Raw genomic sequence first — 22,085 nt, 5'->3', positions numbered from 1 at the left:
TGGAGTTCCTGTCCTCTCCTGATCTTACTATTTCCCACTTCTTTCATAAGATTCCATGATCTTTGTGTAACAATTAGCCAAAAGTCTCAGCATCTGCTTTGATAGTCTGTAAAGAATTGTATTGGTAATTTGACGGGAATTGCATTGAATCTGTAGATTGCTTTTGGTAAGATGGCCATTTTTACTATGTTAATCCTGCCAAGCCATGAGTATGGGAGATCTTTCCATCTTCTGACATCTACTTTTAATTTTTTCTTCAGAGACTGGAAACTTTTTTCATACATGTCCTTGACTGGCTTGGTTAGGTACAAGTTCCCTTATGTTATTTGTGGCTATTGTGAAGGTGTTTCCCTAATATATTTTTCAGCCCTTTGTGTTTTGTATACAGGAGGGCTACTGATTTTTTTTTTTTTTAGTTAATTTTGTATCCAGCCACTTTGCTGAAGGTGTTTATCAACTGTAGGAGTTCCATGGTAGAGTTTTTGAGGTCAATCAGGTATACTATCATATCATCTGCAAATAGTGATAATTTGACTTTGTCCTTTCGAATTTGTATCCCCTTGATCTCCTTCAACTGTCTTATTGCTCTAGCAAGGACTTCCAGAACTATGTTGAAGAGATATGGAGAGAGTGGGCAGCCTTGCCTTGTCCCTATTCAATGGGATTGCTTTAAGTTTCTCTCTGTTTAGTTTGATGTTGGCTATAGGCTTCCTGTATATTGCCTTTACTATGTTTAGGTATTTGCCTTGCATCCCTGATCTCTCCAATACTTTAAACATGAATGGATGTTGGATTGTGTCAAATGCTTTTTCAGCATCTAAGGAGATTAGCATGTGGTCTTTTTCTTTCAGTTTGTTAATATGATGGGTCACATTGATGGATTTCCATATATTGAACCACACTTGTATACCTGGGATGAAGCCTACTTGGATGATATCTTTGATGTGTTCTTGTATTGGGTTTGCAAGTATCTTGTTGAGTATTTTTGCATCAATGTTCATAAGGGAGATTGGCCTGAAATTTTCTTTGTTGCATCTTTGTGAGGTTTAGGTACCAAGGTGACTGTGGCTTCATAGAATGAGTTTGGTAATGTTCCTTCTGTTTCTATTTTGTGGAATAGTTTTAAGAGAACTGGAAGTAACTCTTCTTTGAAGGTCTGGTAGAATTCTATGCTGAAACCATCTGGTCCTGGTCTTTTTGTGGATGGGACACTTTCAATGACTGCTTCTATTTCCTTAGGAGATATAGGACCATTTAATTGATTTACCTGGTCTTGATTCAGCTTTTTAAGTGGAATCGATCAAGAAAATTGTCCATTGCATTTTGATTTTCAAATTTTGTGCCATGCCATGCGGACTTTTAAAATTAGACCTAATAATTGTTTGGATATCCTCGGTGTCTGTAGTTATATCCTCCTTTTCATTTCTGATTTTGTTGATTTGGATGGTGTCTCTCTGCCTTTTAGATAGCTTGGCTAAGAGTTGTTCTATCTTGTTGATTTTCTCAAAGAACTAGCTCTTGGTTTCATTGATTCTTTGAATTTTTTTATTTGTTTTTAATTGATTGATTTCAGCCCTGAGTTTATTTTCAGCCGTCTACTCATTTTTTTGTGTGTCTGCTTCTTCTTTTTCCAGGGTTTTTAGCTGAGCCATTAAGTTGCTTGAATGAGCTGTCTCAAATTTCTTCTTGAAGGTACTTAGTGCTATGAACTTTCCTCCTAGCACTGCTTTCCTTGTGTCCCACAAGTTTGGGTATGTTGTGCCTTCATTTTCTTTGATTTCTAGGAAAACTTCAATTTCTTTTTTTTTTTTTTTTTTCAATGCAGTTTATTCAGGAACATTGTACAATCCTCGGACCCCGGGGAAAGCCAGCCCACAGCTTAAATAGCCTCTGGGTAGCCAACCCAGGCGTGCCACGGGGGCAATGCAGATAGGTCCACATACATGGAAGCAAGCCAGATCCTCGGCCTTAGCCAAATGTGGAGTTGTTCGTGACAGAGAGCACTCACCATCGGGAAGGTGGAAGGCGGAAACCAGCTCCATCTTTAAGGCATAGCATTCCGCAGCTCTCTACAGTTCCCCCTTTTTGTTTTAGACGCATCAGGCAAGAGTAGAGGTCTGATCTCTGATATTAGAAATAAATTGGGACTTTGTACAGATGTTCATTTAGGTGTCATCCACCCAAAGAGCATCAGACCGTCCGATACCTTTTTCTCAGAGGCGGGACCTGGGGCATCAACCCGCATGCAATCAGACATGCTCTTCTCTGGGTCCAAAGCGGCTGACCCTGAGTGCAGTGCTTAGCCTCGCATCCTGAGTGTATCATTTTAGCTTTTTATGGTATCCAACCATGCTTGGGGAGAATGTCCTGCTTCAATGGCTGTAAAGGCCTGAATGATCATGGCTGCATCACACTGTTGTGAGACTCTAATCTTGCATATATACCACAGGCAAACCAAGGAGACCAACACCAGAAGGCCTGCTAACACTCCCATGCCCGCCCATTCCTTCAGATGATTCATGGCTGCAGCAATCCATGTTGATAATCCTGTGGCTAGTCCTGCGTCCACTCCGGTAGAATTTACTGTGACAATGGCCACTCTCAGCTGCTCCATCGTAGTATCGAATTCTCCAGTCCAATTACCTAAAATATAGCTCGATAATTGTTTAGACAGATTTGCAGCACAGGAAAAATTCTCATGTTGTATGCTAGTGACACAAAGTCCAGCAATGGATATCAGAAGAAGAAGAAAACAGGAAACAACCTAGGAACCTACCACAGAGGGCCTCTGAAAGCCTCTGCCCTTTGGACTATCAAAGCAGATGCTGAGCCTGATGGGCAACTGTTGGGCAGAGTGAACAGAATTTTAGGTAAGAACTGGGAAATAGTAAGAGCTGGAGAGGACAGGGTCTCCACAAGGAGAGCAACTGAACAAGAAAATTTGAACATAGGGAACTTCCCAGAGACTCATACTCCAACCAAGGACTATTCATGGAGATAACCTAGAACCCCTGCACAGATGTAGCCCAGGGCAGTTCAGAGTCCAATTGGGTTACATAGTAATGTGAAGAGGGACTGCCTCTGACATAATCTGATTGGCCTGCTCTTTGATCACCTCCCTCTGGGGGGGGGGGGAGCAGCCTTACCAGGCCACAGTAGAGGACAATACAGCCACTTTTGATGTGAACTGATAGGCTAAGATCAGAAAGGAGAGGAGAACCTCCCCTATTAGTGGACTTGGGGAGTGGCATGCAAGCAGAGGGAGGAGGGAGGGTGGGATTGGGATGGGAGGAGTGAGGGGCTTATGGGGGGATGCAGAATGAATAAAGTGTAATTGATGAAAAATTTAAGAAAAAAGGGAAAAAAATAATTTAAGAACCTTAAATGATTTTCAAAATTGGAGGAAAACATGGAGTTAGTCAATTGGCATGGAGCGCGTCTCGCCCCTGGGGGCAATGGTCTCCTGAACCTACTCAGACCTCGGACACCACCACTGCTAGTTCTAGAACTGACGCAGGATGTTCCAACGAGGGGTTAAGGCTTCTCATAATATTTCCTATAAGCCCACACCTGTTTGTCTATATCCCCCATTTTTATTCATTATTAGCCAGATAGAGCCAAGTAATTGTGGTAATGATACTTGCTTTTTTGCCCAATGCTGGAATGCTAGTAAAGTTAGGTATGCCCTGGTTACTCGCATGCCTCACTGGGTGCCTATGCCCATTGATGCCCCTCACGCTATGACTCTCTTCAGACAGAAAAGGGATCTTGGAACTACAGCCACCATTGTTACTACCATCTCATTGGCGGCTGTTGGAGCTACCACCAGGGCATTAGCCATGAGTCATACTGGGCAGACTGCTCAGACCCTGAATAATCATTTAGCCAATGTAGCTCATGCCTTAGTTGTACATAAAGGAATTAATGCTCAACTAAAAGGAAGCTTGATGGTGTTCAATCAGAGGATTGCCCTCTTGCAGGAGCAAATTGATACCCTATGGCAAATCGCTCAACCTGGCTGTCAATGAAAGTATGCTGGACTTCAATTTCTTTCTTCATTTCTTCCCTGACCCAGCTGTCATTTAGTAGCAAATTATTCAGTTTCAATGATTGTGGAGGCCTTTTACTATTACTGTTGTTATTGAGGTCCAGCTTTATTCCATAGTGATCAGATAGGATACAAGGAATTATTTCAATCTTCTTGTATCTGTTGAGGCTTGCTTTGTGACTAACCATATGGTCTATTTTAGAGAATGTTCCATGAGGTGCTGAGAAGAAGGTAAATTCTTTTGTGTTTGGGTGTAAAGTTCTATAAATGTCTGTTGGGTCCATTTGATTCATAACCTCTGTTAGAGACATTGTTTCTTTGTTTAATTTCTGTTTTGTTGATCAGTCCTTTGTTGAGAGTGGGGTGTTGAAGTCTCCCACTATTAATGTGTGGGGATCTTTGTGTGGTTTAAGTTTTATCAATGTATCTTTTACAAATGTGGGTGCCCTTGTATTAGGGGCATAGAAGTTCAGGATAGTGCTGTCTTCCTGGTGGAATTTTCCATTGATGAGTATGAAGTGTCCTTCCCATCGCTTTTGATTGATTTTGTTTGAAAGCCTATTTTATCAGTCATTAGAATGGCTACTCCTGCTTGCTTCTTGGGTCCTTTTGCTTGGAAAGCAGTCTTCCAGCCCTTTTCCCTCAGGTAATGTCTATCTTTGTGACTTAGGTGTCTTTCTTGTTAGCAACAAATTGCTGGGTCTTGTTTACACATCCATTCTGTTAGTCTGTGTCTTTTTATTGGAGAATTGAGTCTACTGATGTTAAGAGAGATTAATGACCAGTGGCTCTTAGATCCTTTGATTTTGATGTCGGCTGTGGTTATAAGTTTTTGCACTTGGTTGCTTTTTCTTTTACTATATTGAGGTTAATTATTTCCTGTGTTTTCTTGAAAGTAGCTACTTTCCTTGGGTTGTATTTTTCCTTCTAGTGTCTTCTGTAACACTGATTTTGTGTGTAGTTATTATTGAAATTTGTTTTTGCCATTGAATATCTTGTTTTCTCCGTCTATGAGGACTGACAGTTTTGCTGGGTATAGTAGCCTAGGCTGATATCTGTGTTCTCTTAAGGTCTATATGATATTCAACCAGGCATTTCTGGCTTCTATAGTCTCTGTTGAGAAGTCAGGTGTGATTCTGATGGGCTTGCCATTATGTTACTTGGCCTTTTTCTCTTGCAGCTTTTAGTATTTTTTTCTTTGTTCTTACACTTACTATTTTGATTGTTATGTGGCAGGAGGATTTTCTTTTCTGCTCTAATATATTGGGGGTTCTGTAGGCCAATTGTATTCTTATTGGCCTCTCCTTTAAGTTGGGTAAATTTTCTTCAATGATTTTGTTGAAAATATTCTCTTTGGAGGATGGAATCTTCTTTTTCCTCTATTCCTATTATTCTTAGGTTTTGTCTTTTTATGTTGTCTTGAATTTCTTGGATGGTCTGTGTCAGGCATTTTTTAGATTTAACCTTTTCTTTGACAGATACATCGATTTCTTCCATTGTATTGTCCACACCTGAGATTCTTTCTTCCATCTCTTGGAGTCTATTGGTTATTCTTACCTTTGTAGTTCCTGTTTTCTTCCCTAAATTATTTCTCTCCACAATATCCTCCATTTGTGTTTTCTTTAATTTTTCCAATTCTATCTTCAGATCTTGAGTCGTTTTGTTGATTTCCTTCACCTGTCTGACTGTATTTTCCTGTTTTACCTTCAAATCCTTCAGCTGTTTGTTTGAACAATCCACTGTTTCTTTTATTTCTTTTAGTGATTTAAGCATTTCTTCTCTAAAAGCCACAAACTGTTTGGCTGCAACTTCCTGTATTTCTTTATGGATGGCCATAATCTGTTTTTCTTTATCTTCCTCTATTTCTTTACAGTTGGCTATAAGCTGTTTGAGTTTAACTTTATCTAGGTCTTTAAGCATTTGTTTCCTCTGTGATCCTCTTCATGAGCATAGAGGTTAGGTCATCCTCTTGAATTTCCTTTATGCGGGGTGTCCAGGGCTACTTGCCTCTGGATAACTGGGTTCTCGAGATGTCATATTGCCCTCTCCTTTGTTGGTTGAGCTTTTACACTGGCCTTTACAGATTGGGCTATCTTAGGTGTTGGGTGTTAGTTTCTGGTGGTTCCTGGAATCCAGTAGCGGAGAGAATCCTCTTGGCAGGAAGATGGTTTTTCCTGAAGCAAGCCTCCTCAGCTTTTTGGGTATGGTCACTGTATGGCTGGTGTTTTTCAGGAATTGCCACAGCTCACCTCAGGCATACAGACCTGAGTGGTAACTGGGGTCCTTTTTAGTCAAGAAGTCTCTCCTCTCACCCAGAGAAGTCCTGGAAACAGATGCCCTGCTTCTGGGTTTCTTGCTGTAATTTAGTGAGCTGCTGCTGTAACTTGGGTATCCCTTCGTTTGGTCAGCTTTGTTAGGGATAACTGGTTGCCACTTGGAGCATCTGCAGGTTGATCTCAGGAATCCAAGGCTTCTGTAATTCTGAGGTTGGGGCTCTGTGCTCCAGTACTGAAGCAGTAATCTGTGGCAGGTGAGTACTGCTCTCCTGGGAGCAGCAGGCTAGCTGGTGCACATCAGTTCCCTGGGTTGGGGTGTTCTGTGTAACCTTTTCCAGGATATACTGGGTGGCCTAAATCTGCCCCATTTGCCTCCTTCCCTGTGGGGCATTTCTCCCAACAGGGACACCAAGTCTCTGGTGCCCTGAAGCACACAGTTCTGTCTGTTGCAGAGAGCTTGGTGTGCAGCAATCTCTGTGCTCTCTGTTAGAGCCCAGTGCAGTGATGCTGGCTGGCACCCGCTATTTTGCAAGACATTTTCCAGGGAAATACTGGGCGATCCAAGGCCAATCCAGCTTCCTTCCTTCCTTGTAGGTTTTTCTCCCGACTGGGACTCCCACTCTCTGGTGTTTTTGTGATAGTTACCCCTTTTTAATTCAACCTTAAGAAAAAGCAACCTAAACAAAGAGACTAGATAAAACTTAATCTTGAACTCAACTATAATCTTTAGCATAACTTTAAATCTGCTCTTTTTAAACTAAAATGGAAGCAAAACTTTTAATTAAACATAATTTATAAAGGGGCTAGCAAATCTTATTAATCCTATCATATTGTATTAAAACTTAACAGCATAATATTAAAGGACAAAAGTTTTATTTAGCACTAAACAGAGAACTAAACTTAGCCTGTAGCCCTCAGCAAAAATGGACTATTCTGGCCATACCAAATCTATAGGCCAGAAAGTAACAGCATTATATAATTTATTTAGGTACTAGCAGCCAGGCATATGTTTTATATAATGGTTAACAATGATCTGAATATAACCCTGGGCTAACATGGAACTGTAGTCCTTTTTGTCCTGTAAAAGAGCATAAGCAAACATTTTGTATTGAAGAATCTCCAAAAAAAAAAAAAAAAAAAAAAAAAAAAAAAAAAAAAAAAACCTTTTTAAATGAAGAACAACATATTTTATAGGGTTTTTTTTTACATGATACATTGTAATAACTGCAGTTTTTGTTTAATTGGCTCATCTGACAGAAGAATGAAAGGGTCACATCACAGAAGCGACCCAACTTTGCTTATTCTTAATGTCAGCTTTAATTGGTCTCTACCTGTTTCATCCTTTTTCAAATCTCTCGGCATGAAGATGAGGGGCTGTGGGTGTGTTCCCACAAGGTGCCTGTGGCTGAGGGTACTCTGTCCAGTGCTATGGGTGAGAAATGTCCATATCTTTCCCCCAAGCTCAAAGTGTTTGCCACTCCTTCAGACAGTCAGTGAGGGTGCTGTTCTGATGTGCAGTTACACATTTCATTGGAACATTTATGCTCTTAACCCAGAATCAAGAAGTAAGATTAATCCTTTCCTGTGTATATTTTCCTTCTGTTTATTTTGGGATTTTTTTTCTGAGTCAGAGTTTCTCTGCATAGCCCTGGCTGGCCTGGAACCTGATCTGTAGACTAGGCTGGCCTTGAACTCAGAGATTCCCCTGCCTCTGCCATCTGAGTGCTAGGATTAAATGCATACACCTCCACCGCTCATCTTATTTTGGATTTTAAAAAAAATATATGTTATTCTTATACTTATTTTTTGCTTTGTGACTGTTGTGTGCTAGTCTGGACTCACTCCTGTAGCTCAGGTGGACCTTGAACTCACTATCCTGTTTCGACTTCAGGGTTATAGACTTGAGCCATCAGGCAAACCTCTGCTCATGGGTTTATACAACTTACAGTTGTGTGGTTTCTTTCTCCTCCTCCAAGTCATTGATGTGTGAAATGTTCTCTCATTTCGCTTCTTAAATTCCCTTCCCTTTTGAAGAGTTTAAGTTAGCCTGGGTGACTCCATTTTGAAATAAGAATCCATCTTGACTGGGAGCTGATCTCAGGTACCAAGAAATATCACAGAATATGCACCTGGCAGAAAACAAAGTTATCTCTCTAAGCAATGGAAACCAGGAAATATCACAGAATAAATGTTTAGTAAAAAATAAAGACAAATTCCCTGGCATTTGTGATTATGTAAACAGTCACCTCTCCTCTGTGGCTTTTACCAAATTCTGTAACGTCAAGGCATGAACCCTCCTGCTTTCTATCATGGAACCATGAACCTCTGCTTGCTGTCATGGAAACCCCCTTCTTTCAGTCTTTTCCTTTAAAAATCCTGCTCACTCAGGGCTCAGAGTCCCACTTCTGTACTGCTGTGTCAGTGAGACTTGGGTCCTGATTTGGATTGCTCTCCTCATGAAGCTCTCATGCTCTTGCATCAAGTTGTCTCCTGGAGGTCTCTGAGGATCCCATGATCCTTGCATTACAATACAGCCTGTTTGAGGCTATAGGCCTTACTCAAAGTGTAGACAGAACATGGAATAGATCTTCTTTGATATTTCTCTTTCCAACAACCAGGTTCCAGTTATTTTTTTTTTTTTTAGATTTTATATAAGTGTCAACACTGAAATTACTGGATTCCAGGTGAGGGTGGGGTTCATGTTTGTGACATTCCCTTGCTTTGAGTGACAGATAACAGTTTTCCTGTGTGAAGTATGCCTCTAAGTCTGTGTTCTGCTCTGTAATGTATGCCTCTGGGTGTGTTCAGCTGTGTAAATTTTTCACTGTATGTTCCGTTGTGTGAAGAGTTTCTGAGTGTTCAGCAGTGTGCATTTTGCCTCTGATTGTGTTTAGCAGTGTGCATTGTGCCTCTGAGAGTGTTCATCATTGTGAATTATGCTGCTGATTGTGTTTGGTTGTGTGAAGTCTTCTTGTGAGTCTGCTCAGCTGTGTGACTTGTGTGACTGAGTCTGTGTTCCCTCACATGAAGGGTACTCTGAGGAGGTATCTGATTAGTCTCCAATAAGCAGGCATGCTGCAAGCCCTCAGTTCCCTGGAGTATATCAATAGTACAGATGAGTAACTATCTGTGACTAGTTTACTATTTACATTTGGCTATGATATTTTGAGCACAGATAAAGCACTTTGTTTATGGTCTCTATTCCTTTCACACCCCTAAGCTTCATCTTTCATAAGTAACTCATCAAGTTTGTGCAGTGTGTCTGACTGGCATGGCAGACATTCGAGGTGTTCTTCATGTTCTGACTAGCACTCCTTGGCACAGGGAGGCCATGACCTGATCCCACATCCCGATACCCCTAGACTAGACAGTGGCTGCTCCTACCTTTGACTATTTTAAATTTGGCCATAGGAGCACCATTATGCAAATGACATTATGGTTCTCTGCATATCATTTTAGCTCTGTGTATTTGTGTGTGTGTTCTGCATCCTGTGATAATTTATTCTCAAAACAATGTTTCCTTGTGTATTTTTTCAAATATAAACAATTGAGGCATTCATTTATTGAAAATGTCATAGTTGCCACATATTTAAAGTAATGGTTGTGCCAGAGAGTTGGCTCAGCACATAAGTGAACTGTTTTCTAGAAGACTCAAGTTCAATTACCAACACTCACACTTGGCTGGCCCACAACTGCCTATAAGTCTAGCTCTAACAGTAATTGACATATTTGGGATCCAAGAGCATCTGCACTCAAGTGCGCACACACACACACACACACACAGTTAAAACTTAAATCATTGTTCAAAAAATTAAAAATAAACTATGCATGGTGACACACACCTTTGTTCCCAGCACTCAGGGAGGCAGAGGCAGGTGGATCTCTGTGAGTTTGAGGTCAGCCTGATCTTCAAAGAAAGCCCAGAAGAGACAGGGCCACACAGAGAAACCCTGCCTCAAATTCCTAAATAAATAAATAAATAAATAATAAAAAGTAATGTGCTAATGAAGGTCAGATGAAAGACATCTCACAGATCTTTGTGGAAAACCAATTGAGAAAGATAAACCTCATGTGATATCTGAGTGGAAATGCAGTTCAATCTTCTTTTACATACTTGCCATCCACAAACAGAGTAAACAGATGTAATGGGAAAAGGATGTTTTCACATATCAGTTTAAACCTTGGAATGTTCCTACTATGTCATGATCATAGCTCTGATAACAACATATTGGACTGTATTAAGGGATCATACCCATTCCTGAATAATCACATATTTACTGTCCTGTCCCACACGGACCTCAAAATTTTAATTATATGCTTTTCAGTGCAAATAAACACAAGGGGACTGACAGAAGTAGGAAATACATTCTAGGATTTATATGAACACAAAAGACAATGCACATTGAATATTTAACAATAAAGGATTTTTTATAACAAGGGTTGGAGGTAAATCTCAGCAGTTAAGAGCATTGGTTGCTCTTTGGGGGAGACCCCAGTTTGGTTCCCAGCATCCACCTGAGGCTCTCAAAAAGTCTGTATCTCCAGTTCAGAAGGATCAAGCACGCAGTGCACTTACATACACACCTGCAAAACACTCAAAAATAAGCATCTATTTTTAAGATCTCAGAGAAATGAACATTCAGGAAGGTGGACTCAGCTCCCCAGGGTCACACAGCAGGTTCGCGGTTGGCCTGGAATGTGTGCTGGTATCTCTCTCCCTCTCCTCCAGAGAACAATGGCTTCATAAAGCAAGGAGACAAAGCCACTTCTGCCACACCAGCCCCAGAAGTCTTTAAGGAACCACTTGCAACTGGATGGCAAATGGCCTGTTCCAGAGAGTAGGACAGAAGCCAGCACCATCGGGGAAGAGGTGTGGGCTTTTCCCACCCAGCTGAGCTCTGTTGCATGCACATTAACATGCTCATGGAGCCACTGTGGCAGCATTTGGACTTACCCCCTTGGCATGAGTTGGGTATCTGATAATGGGTGCCGTTCCTTTCCTCTGAGAGTTCCACTCCCACTGGGTAACTTGAGTGGAATCTTAAACAGTAGATGTTATAGTCTTTGGGATTTTTTAAAGCCTATATGGCTTACGTGCTTACTTACTTACTTACTTACTTAATTATTATGTGGTACTGGGGCATAGCCCAGAGCCTAGCACTTGGCCCACAGTTATTTTTCCACTGTTCTACAGCCCCAGCCCAGGCTTCGTTTTTTTGTTTTTCTGGTTTTTTTTGTTTGGTTTGGTTTTTTTATATCTGTTTACTTCCTTAAGTGTTCAGGACTCTCTGGAAATAGCTAATTGTCCATTTTTTGGTCCTTCTTTGACATACTGAGAACAATTATTATAGAGTCTGTAATATCTTCTAAGTCTGAGAACCAGAAACAGAAGTAGGCCAAACTGGATGCTGCTAGACCTCTCTTCTGACTGTGGATCCTGAGCTGCATTTGTCAGGAGCTTTATAGACTGTGTATAAAGAACCTAGGGGACGAAAGCAAACATGCATGCCATTTTGTCACAGCAGATGCTAAGACTTCCTGCCTCCACCAGTGAGGAGGAAGCTGGCCATTCAAGCGCCTCAGAGAGAAGAATCCAGCTCAGGGATGGCCTCAGCCTCAGGCACGTTTGTGTTCAAGCTGCCTATTACTGCACAGCTCCAAACTCCAAGCCTTTCTTTACTTGTGGTCTCTCTCTTTTAATTCATTTTTTCTATTTTTTTATTTTTTATTAATTACACTTTATTCATTTTGAATTCATTTTTAACATTTGCTTTTGGTCTTTCTTTAAATTTATTTTTAACATTTGCTAAGAACAGGAAACAGAAAGCTAGAAATCTAGAAACATGAAGCTGGAAACAGGTGTGTGTGTGCAGAAGGACACAGGAAGAAGTAACCCATCACTTGCTGTAGAGGTGTAATCAGAAAGACTAAAGTTCAAGGAAGGAACCATGAGTCTCAATATCCACACAGGAATTGAGAGTAGAAGGCTAGTTTGGACTCATTTGGTCTGAGGGAAAATTAGCAAGCGTGGTTTGACGACATTGTGACCTGATCCATCACACAGATGTGGCAAGGAAGCTCAGAGAAAAGTTTGTGCTCTGCTCTCCCCAGGGAAGATGGTCCCCTGGGAGGCCAGATCTCCATGCTCTCCAGCAGGGACTTGTCAGTGACAGCAGCTACAACTACAGGCTGCAGAGGTGCATTAAAAACCCCTCACCGAAGCTGCGCAGGATCTCCCCTGCACAGAGTCCGTCTTGGTAAGTGCTCTGCACCCAAGGGCATAGTCAGGAGGTGGCCTGGACACAGGAAGGCTGTGGGAGGAGGAGCACTGGGAGGCAGGGAGGTTTTCACATCTGTGGAGGAGACCTGAGCTCTGAAACATTTTCTTCCCAGGATGTTCAATTGCTTAAGGTCCTAAATTTACTTCACTGTTATAGGATATCAGTTAATTTTAACTTCTATTTACTTTTCTAAAGTAAATTACCAATTTCACATTATCGTCTGTAAGTTGTTTGGTATAATTTCTAAAGGTTTTCAGAATTGCTCATTTGTGTGCATCTTCTGAGGAGGTGAGGTTTTAATTTCGAATGTAAACAAATACAATTAATTTCACTTCTGTTGTTTATGTACTATAAAAGGATCATTGTTGATACACTGGCTTCTGTAGTCTGACTACTTAGAGGCACTAAAAGCCTTAGGAAAGGAAATGGGCTGTATGTTCAAACCTTATCTAACAGTCAGCTCCTTGTTGACTTTTACCTACTAGAATTTTCTTAGGAGCATTTGCATTCAATGTTTAATTTTATGTCATCCCTTCACCTTGCTCTGCTTGTTGGAATGGTCAACTGAGTGGCTGTGATGATGAGGTAGCCAGGACAATGACTGTCAACTGCACAGTGAATGTGGTCCTAATGGAGATGATACGTGTGTCCGTTAATATTTTCTGTGTTCCAGCCATTGTATACACATTCCTTTTTCATAATAGAAATGCCCAACTATCTCTTAGTTCCAGGAAAATTTTGGACAACTGAGCGCCACCCTGTCCTGTTGCCTCAACTTGGTTTTCCCAAACCTCATCTTTTGAAGAACCTATGTGAAGAGATGGAAAGGTACTGACCAACTTCCCTTGTCCTTGAGAGAATGAGAACACTGGGAGGGAGGTCACAGCTGCACAGGAGGAGTCACTGGGTGGTGGGGGAGGCAGGTTGGGCTGTGGACCTGTGCAAAAACCAGTGTCAACAGCTGGAGTATATAGGGCAGTCCCCTAAGTCCTCTTATTTCTCTATTTTTAAAGAGTATTTTCTTTCTACTGACTTCTACAGAGAGATTTTTAACAGTGGTTATTATGACTATTGTAACTACTTTGTGTGACCCTAAGCTGAATCTCACAATCCTATCCATGTACAAATGCAGTGGACATTTCTTAGCTGTCTTCAGAGCTAGCTGCTGGAACTTAATTGAACCCTCCCAGATGTTGGCTCATAGCATCCCGGACTGCAGTCCTTCCACGGTATCTCTGCAGGCAGCATCTACACCTGGCTGGTGGCTGTCTTGCCTTCCCTATGTTGCCAGCCATGTCTCCCCAGTATCCCTAATTTTCCAAGCAGAACAGCACCATAGGAAGGACAGGTTCTCCATTTAACTGCAGTCCAACCCCAAACACATACAGTGCAACCACACCCCTCAGGCCTTTTGCCCAGGTTTGCTTCACCTTAGGTGGCGATGGTGTGACAGGCTGCTGTCAGGCAACACGATCACGGCAAACCAAAGTATTTGTGGGCATGAGTCTGGACATGAGGTGTAAGTGTGGGGTAACCACACTACGTACCATCTTGTCATTCAGAAACAGATATGTTTGAACCTGTGCTGCAGAGGAGAAGACAGACATCCTGCCCTCAAACTTTACCCTGGATTCTGCCCACCAGAAAGGTCATAAGTGACCAAACTTAGAGCAGAGTCTGTTAGGGCTTTCTGCTCTCTGCTTCTGTCCTGACAACTGCATCAAGTCCACTGTCTATGAAATGTGTCCCTTCTTTGGGGCCATGTGAGGTTCTATGTCTCACAGGATGGTGGACTTGACTTCTCTTGGGATGCCACTCTGTGAAACTGAAGAGACTGCTCTTTGACCCATGTGTCATGGGACTTTTAGCACCACTTTGATCTGAGGTCCAGCCTTTACTGCTGGCTCTCACCAATGAAACTGCAGATTTCTCCTTGTTGCTTCTTTCTCTATATTGGGCATGCTTTCTAATCTGCCTGCATAGCCCCATGCCTCCATCCCAGTGCACAAAATTCCCAGATGCAGGTTAGTCAGATGTGACATTTCAGAAATTCATTTTCTGTGACCGTGATCTCCTTCCCTTTCTTCAGAGCAGCAGAGGCAGAAAGAGTGTGATGTCTCCATGTGCAAAATGCACTGTTGGTGCAGGGCACAGTGGCTAGGCAAGGGACACTTCGGCAATTCAGGAGAAAAACTACACTTACACATGAAGTAAAAATGAAACATTTTAAAGTCTTTTTTTTTTTTTTTTTTAAGAAAACAGTGGTGCATTGGCTCAGAAGTCATTATATGTCTTTCTTTTAATGAGTCATGATGTTTACATGAGCCATGTTTGCCTGAGGAACGTGATTGCTGGTTTAGTTGTCTGTAATAGATGACTAATGGAATATTTTTCTGCAGCATTTCCTGGGGCTGCATTGAGGAAGGTGAATTGGTGCCTAGGATGCCAACAGAGTGTGTCTGGACTGTACTCCGAAGAAAAGGGCTAGTTCTCCCTTTGTTGTATCTGTGAATTTAACATGTAGAAAAAACTTTGCAGTGGTTTTAAAGTAATTATAAAATAAACTCACAAACCATAATCATTATTCTAAGCCCACAGCACCCAGGCAACCCTGTCCCTTAATATCTGTAAGGGCAGTTAGCCAAAGCACACTGAAAATGACAGCACCCAGCACCTTTGATTCACAAGTAAATAAAGTTTGGGATGGTATGAGCTTTATATTGCTATGTCTGTAAATCTCATGTGTTTAAAATGAGGTAAAGGAGCAGGGAGCCAGATCTGAAGTTAATCTTATGATATTTCCAGTGTATAATATTGCAATCAATATATTATCAATATTTATTTTACCTTTTATTAAACAAATGTACTAAAATCCATGCATGTCACAAAGGTTGTGCTGGGTCCTAGTGATCAACTGTGTCCCATTAAAGACTGGAACAGATAAATATCTTGTATTGATAACTTTGCTGAGCTTTTGATGGGAGCAAACTGTCTGTTCTCTGTCAGTATGGAAGCTGACAAAGCTGATTACACAAAATAGCAAGAAGAATGATCAGTCAAGGCCAGAAAGAGTCGGTGGAACAGGACTGAAAGGTAGGTACAGAGCAGAGGCTGTGTGAGGTCATGGTGCTCATGCCTTAGAGCACTGCAGCATAGCTGTTGTCCACACCAAGTGCTTGCATGTTCCAAGGGAATCCAAAGAACTGAAGGTGTCAAACACAGAGAAATGACAGTATTTGAAAAGGTGGAAATTATCCTGACTTGGTCAGAGCAGGACACACAGATGTGCTGAAGTACGATACTGTACCCCTCATCTAAGTAAAAATCTATGCCAAGTAAAATGGAAGAGAAGTCCACTTGTCCAGATTTTTACAATTGTCTACCTCAGTTCTGAAACTTTAAATAGCATAACTTGTTCGTGGGTGCTAAACACACCCCTCTTCTCTAGGGAACTTATGGATCCTTAAGCACACAGACATAGAATAAGCTACAGAAAGCAAGCACCTTATAAACCTTAACTTTCTGATGAAATTCCTTTTCCATACATGAGGGGAAAAAAAATTACAGCAACATTGTCTTCGTGTTTAAAAAATTGAAATAAAAACATAAACAGGAATCATAAATTGTGTTGTATTTACTTATTTGAAGTGTGTGTGTTATGTCTGTGTGTATATCAGTGTGCTGTTTACATGTGCAGTGCTCACAGAGGGCAAAATTCGGCATGTAAACATGTATTCTAAATGTGTGCTTACCACTGAGCTGTCTCTCCAGGCCAAATATGTATTTTACAGGAAATACTCTATCTAACATCTTTATCAACATTTCTTATATAATTTAACTCAAGATTTATTTACTTTTATTTTTATTTATTTGTTTGCATTGTGTGGGAGTGAGTGCAGGTGCCATAGAGGCCAGATGAGGTCATCCATGCCCTGGCGCTAGAGTGACCAGTGGTTGTGAGCCAGTTGACTTAAGTGCTGGAACTGAACTCAACAGTCCTGCCAGACCAGCCAGAGCTTTTAACTTCCAAGCCCTGGCTTCAGCCTCCTCTCTCTGCTCTTGACTGTGGCTGTGACCTGACTATCTGCTTTGTGCTCCTGACTTCATCTCTCATGAACTGTGCACTCTGACCTGAGAGTTAAGCCAAATAAACCCTGTCCTCCTCTAAGCCAGTTTTGGTTATGGTGTTTTAGTGCAGCAACGGAAACAGAATGGAGAAATAATCAAAACTTTTGAAGTTTTTCCTATACCTGACAAGATGAAAAAACAAAAACCAGGCAATGCCCCCAAAAAACTGAAAATGAGGCAGTGGTAGGGAATCATTTCTGTAATACATGATTATTTTAATGTACAGGAAACTTGAAGCAGCAAGGGAGCCCACCAATAGGTACATAATCCAGCCATGACTGACAATGAGGTGGTTTGGACCTCAGGAAAACTTGAGTACTGAGGGTGTATTGGGCTGGGTCCACCAATATTCCTAAAGGCAATAGTGTTTGGTACCAATGTTGCTGTTACTGTTTGTGGTGAATAATTTCTCTTGCCTTTCTTCTCAGATGTTTACTCTAGTTCCTTGTCTCATACAATGAGAAGAATCAAGACCCTTTATGGAGTTGTTGACACATTATACATTTTTCTCTGAGGTAGGCATTGGGATCTCCTTCAACATTATCCTCTTCCTCTTCCACCTTTTTGAGTTCCTTCTTGAACGCAGGCTCCGGATCATTGACCCACTCATCAGTGTCTTGGCCCTCATGCACCTTGGGATGCTAACAGTCATTGGGTTCGCAGCTGCTGACATTCTTGCATCTCAGAATATGTGGAATGACATCAAGTGTAACTCCTTGCTTCACTTGCACAGGCTTTTGAGAGGCCTCTCTCTTTGTGCCACCTGCCTGCTGAGCATCCTTCAGGCCATCATCCTCAGCCCCAGAAGCACCTGTCTGGCAAAGTTCAAACCTAAATCCCCACAGCAGAGCCTGTCCCCCCTTCCTGTGCTATGGGCCTTCTACATGTCCTGTGGTCCTCACTTCTCCTTCTCCTATGTTGCTGAGTACAATGTCACCTCACATGGTCTCATATTTGTCACAGAATCTTGCATTATTTTACCTATGGGGTATAGCAGCAGACCCTTATTTTCCATACTGAGGATATTTCGAGATGTGTCCTCTCTAGGTTTCATGGCCCTTTCCAGCGGGTACATGGTGGCTCTCTTGTGCAGACACAAGAAACAGGCTCAGCACCTTCACAGAACCAGCCTTTCTGCAAAACTGTCCCCAGTGCAAAGAGCCACCAGGACCATCCTGCTGCTCATGAACTTCTTTGTCCTGATGTACTGTTTGGACTGCATCATATTTGCCTCAAGACTGATGCAGGACAGTGCCCCAAACCACCACAGTATCCACATGATGGTATCCAATGGCTATGCCACCGTCAGCCCCTTGCTGTTCATTGGCACTGAGAAACGAATTGTTGTCTTCTTACAATCCTTGGTGGGGAGGACAGCAAATGCTTACCTAGTGAGGGAAGGACGAGTTCACTTAAGGAGCCAACTGACAGATGCTCGCTGACAGATGGTGAATCCCAGGCTAGTGTTCATGCTCCTCCAGATAAGTGAACAAATGACTCCTGCTTTGTCAAACTGCTTCCATTGAAATGTGTGTTACAGCACCTGTAGATATTTGAGCCAAATGTCTTCATGTGAATTTCTGCTTGGCGTCAGCAAGGAACACCTCTTACACATCACAGATTAGGGTGCTCTGTGCACCTATCAATAACCTAAACTGTATAGCACTTTTTAATAAGCCAATCACCTTAACACTTTGTATTTTACCTAATTAAATATGGATGCATTATCACAAAATCGCATATCATTCATCAACAGTTCTTTCATAGTTATGGAAAAATAATTGATTCAAAGTCTCAGATGCTTGCTTGTTTATGGTAACAGCACTTAACCACAGCCACGATGGAAATAACTCTCTGTCCGTAAGCAGATGAATGTACCAACCACATGTGGCCTTTATATATCATGGACTATTACTCAGCTTAAACAGGAAGGAAAGCCACCTGTAGGTGTAGGTCCACCACAGAGGAATACATACTTCCCGTGACCTGTCAGTCACAGAATGACAAGCTTCTGTACATCTAAGGATGGAACTGAGAGTACTGTACTGTAATTTTTCAAGAAAGGAAAATGCAATGGTGTTTGCCAGGGGTTGAGGAATGGCACAGTGGAGAATTCTTAATTGGTGTAGAATGACCATTCAGAACAAGAAGAAAACACAGTAATCTTCTGAAACCAAATGACAGGCTGGAGGGGTAGAGGGGGTCTTGGCTGGGTAGAGGTGAGGTAACAGTGCTTTCTGCACAAGCATAAAGACTGAATTTGAATCTTCAACAGCTGTAAAAGCCATGCAGGGTGTGAGTTTTTGTATCCCACATCACTGAGGGGGCAGAGACAAGTAAGACCGTAGAGCTCAATGACCACATACCACAGCCAGACTGATAAGGTTCAGATTGATTAGGTTCATTTACCTTGCAAGCATGAAGACCTTAGCTTGAGTGCAGAGAAGCCACATAAAGCCAGACAGGGTAGTACCTGTCTGTACTCAGTGCTCCTATGTTGAGATGGAAGTAGAGATAGGAGAATTCCTAGAATCTTGCAGGGCAACTAACCAGAAATATACAGCAGAGAACAACAAATGCGACCTAATTACTTATGAGATCAAGATTGCTTAATATGGCTTCAAGGAATTAAACCAGGCTGGTAGGAGGGATCGCAGCAAGGTTGAGGCTGTGACAATTTTATGAAGAGCAATCAGACTTTTCATACATTTGTCAGAAACAGATATAATGGCCATTGCCAGGATCAACACAGTGGTAGTTGCCAGGATACACTGACATTTGCAAGCACTAGAGGGTACACAAGGTTTATGTCTAAGAGTAATTGTCCTGTAGAGTTTCCATGTTTCCTTGACTACTAAAAAACATGCAGAGAAATGTTGTTGTTACTAAAAACAAAATCCCAAGCATTCAATTATTACCGATAAAGACTTAGGATCCAGATGCTGGGGTGAAAGCTTGCTAGCTCAGAGAGGCAGAGAAAGACCTTCCTGCTCAGCTGATCTTCCTACTCAGCTCATGTCCAAGAAGGAAGCACCTTCTTCTCCACACTGTCTTAAATTCCCTTCAACTCAATGCCCCTCTTTCTTGTTAACTTCCTGACAGCTGGTTTCTTCAACCGCCTCTTGACCTGGGGTTAACTTTACTTAATCCTGTGTACAGAAAGCTCTTGGATTAAAGGGTGTGTGAGGGCTGAGCCACACCAAACAAGAAAGATTTTGCACTCTCACAATAGGATCAAATATCCTGCATCAGAGAAACACAAAACTGCCCAACACTTTAGCTGCCTGCTGGACTGTGTCAGTCTCTCAGGAATGGAAGGCGCTTAGTGTCCCAGGAGCCATGAACTCTAACTTAAGAAACCCAATGCCGCTCAAGTCAGCCAGGCCAGGCCAACTAAATGGTTCCCTGCTAAGATCCTGTCCCACAGAGAGTGAAATGTAAGATCTGACACCTGAGCTTAACCTTTTACCTCCACATACAAGTCCTTACACACACACACACACACACACACACACACACACACACACACACACACACACACAGATGATGAAATGTATAAATAAGGTGGGTGATGACAGAGGAAGACAGTTAACAATCATTTCTGGCCTCCACATATACACACTTGTACATGTACATACACACATATGTATTAACCCACACAAATGAGTAAGTATGCCACACTCATCACACTCAAAGAAAATTTAAATGCCAGTATAAGGAGCCTAACTCTTTGCAGAACTCTCTGATTCAGGGAACTGAAAAGATAGATACAAAGGAACCTGGCTGTCTTTTACCAGGAAGGAAGTGCCCCCAGATAACACAGGGGCAACCAAGGACTGGAGAGTGAGGATGAGGGACCCCTGAACAGCCAGCACTGGAGAGTGAGCATCAACAGCAGGCAGAACTGGCAGTACAGAATGAACATGTCACTCCACAGGGACAGACAGAATGACCGCACACAGTAAGTGAGGGAGAAGAGGAAATCTTCCTGAGGAAGAATTTAATGGTTGTGCATAGGTGATGCCTCTCAGGGGCTTGAAGCTTGAAAGCTTGGGCCTTCCATTTATGGTGGTGGGCAGGCATGGTGACTGACTTCTAAAGAATAAAGCAGGAAGAGGGAGAAGGTGCAACAATGAAGGATGAACCAGGCAAAGACAACCTTGACCAAGAGTTGACCACAAAGATGGCATGTGCCCCTCACAAAATCCCTCCTTGGTCCCCTTGGGATGGGGTGGATAGAGTTCCTCTGGGCGTCCCACAGGTGATCTGTGCACTGGACCAACCAGTACAGCAGGAGCCCACATGAGTGTGCAAGGCCACTGCAGCCACAGCTCCCCTTTCCTCTCTCCTTCCTCCACACACACACACCTCAGCTCAGGCTCCCAGGATCCCTGCAGGGGGATGCTGGAATAGGGAGAAAATGTATCAGTTTGGGGTGAGCAAGTGAACTGGGGAGAGTGAAAGGGTCTGGCCCCCTTTCCCTGTGGCAATGGGCTTTGAGCTGTTAAAAATCACTGCTTGTAACAAGTTTTACTGCTCTGGGTTCTTGTAAATTCTTGAAGGAGGCTGGGAAACGGGGGAGACCGTTCCTTCATAGAACTTACTGGACTCTCCCTGGATGTTCTGAGCAGAAGGGAACTCAGTCAAACAACTTGTGCTGACACCAGCTATAACATGTCTGTGTGCGTTGTGGCCGTGCATGTGTGAACTTACTGGGTGTCCTCTGCAGCTACTAACTTCCAGGATGTGAGTTCTGAGGGAGAAACTGAATTTGATCCACCCTAAGATCCAGTACCTCCTGAGATCAGACTGACTGCAGACTTAAGGTTGGCAGATTGGTGCTAGTCCAGGCTAGTCTCCCATTTGCAACTTCTGTATGGGTCCAGGAAGGAGGCATTTCCCACCTCCCTTCCTGCTCCCCCACTATGACCAAGTGAGTGTTAGATCTTCAAGCAATCCAAGCTATCACCAGGTCAGAATAGTGGGCTTTGTGCTTTGTCGCCACCTGCAGGAAGCAGAAGAAAAGGCCACCTCAGTCCCAGGGCAGCATTAACAGTCCCAGGGTAACAATAGCCATGCCCGGAAACTTCCCTGGGCTCACTGGATCTGCCCTCTGGGTCTCAATCTAGGCCCCAACATCGATTATCTCTGTGGTCTTGGCAAAGTTATTCGCTTCTATTCTCCTGCTCAAACCAGAAGGACATGGCTCTAACTTCTTTAGGTGGCTGTGAAGGCTGAGGTGCTGTCTTGTGCTGCCACAGTTAGGGCCGCCTGTGCCTCTGCAAAGTGAGGTTGTGAGATCCACTGCTGCCTCATGGGGCAATCCTTATCTACAAAATCGTGTTCAAGGCT

At 42.5% G+C, this 22,085-nt stretch overlaps 1 pseudogene; it reads left to right on the top strand.

Moving 5' to 3' along the window:
• The first annotated feature begins 17,190 nt into the window (after nucleotides 1–17,190).
• Nucleotides 17,191–19,859, top strand: LOC132654148 (vomeronasal type-1 receptor 90-like; annotated as a pseudogene).
• Nucleotides 19,860–22,085: the final 2,226 nt, after the last annotated feature.

Source organism: Meriones unguiculatus, chromosome 5 (assembly GCF_030254825.1).
Source record: "Meriones unguiculatus strain TT.TT164.6M chromosome 5, Bangor_MerUng_6.1, whole genome shotgun sequence".
In the NCBI taxonomy this organism is placed as follows: Eukaryota; Metazoa; Chordata; class Mammalia; order Rodentia; family Muridae; genus Meriones; species Meriones unguiculatus.
This window is presented reverse-complemented; position numbering and strand designations above follow the sequence as displayed.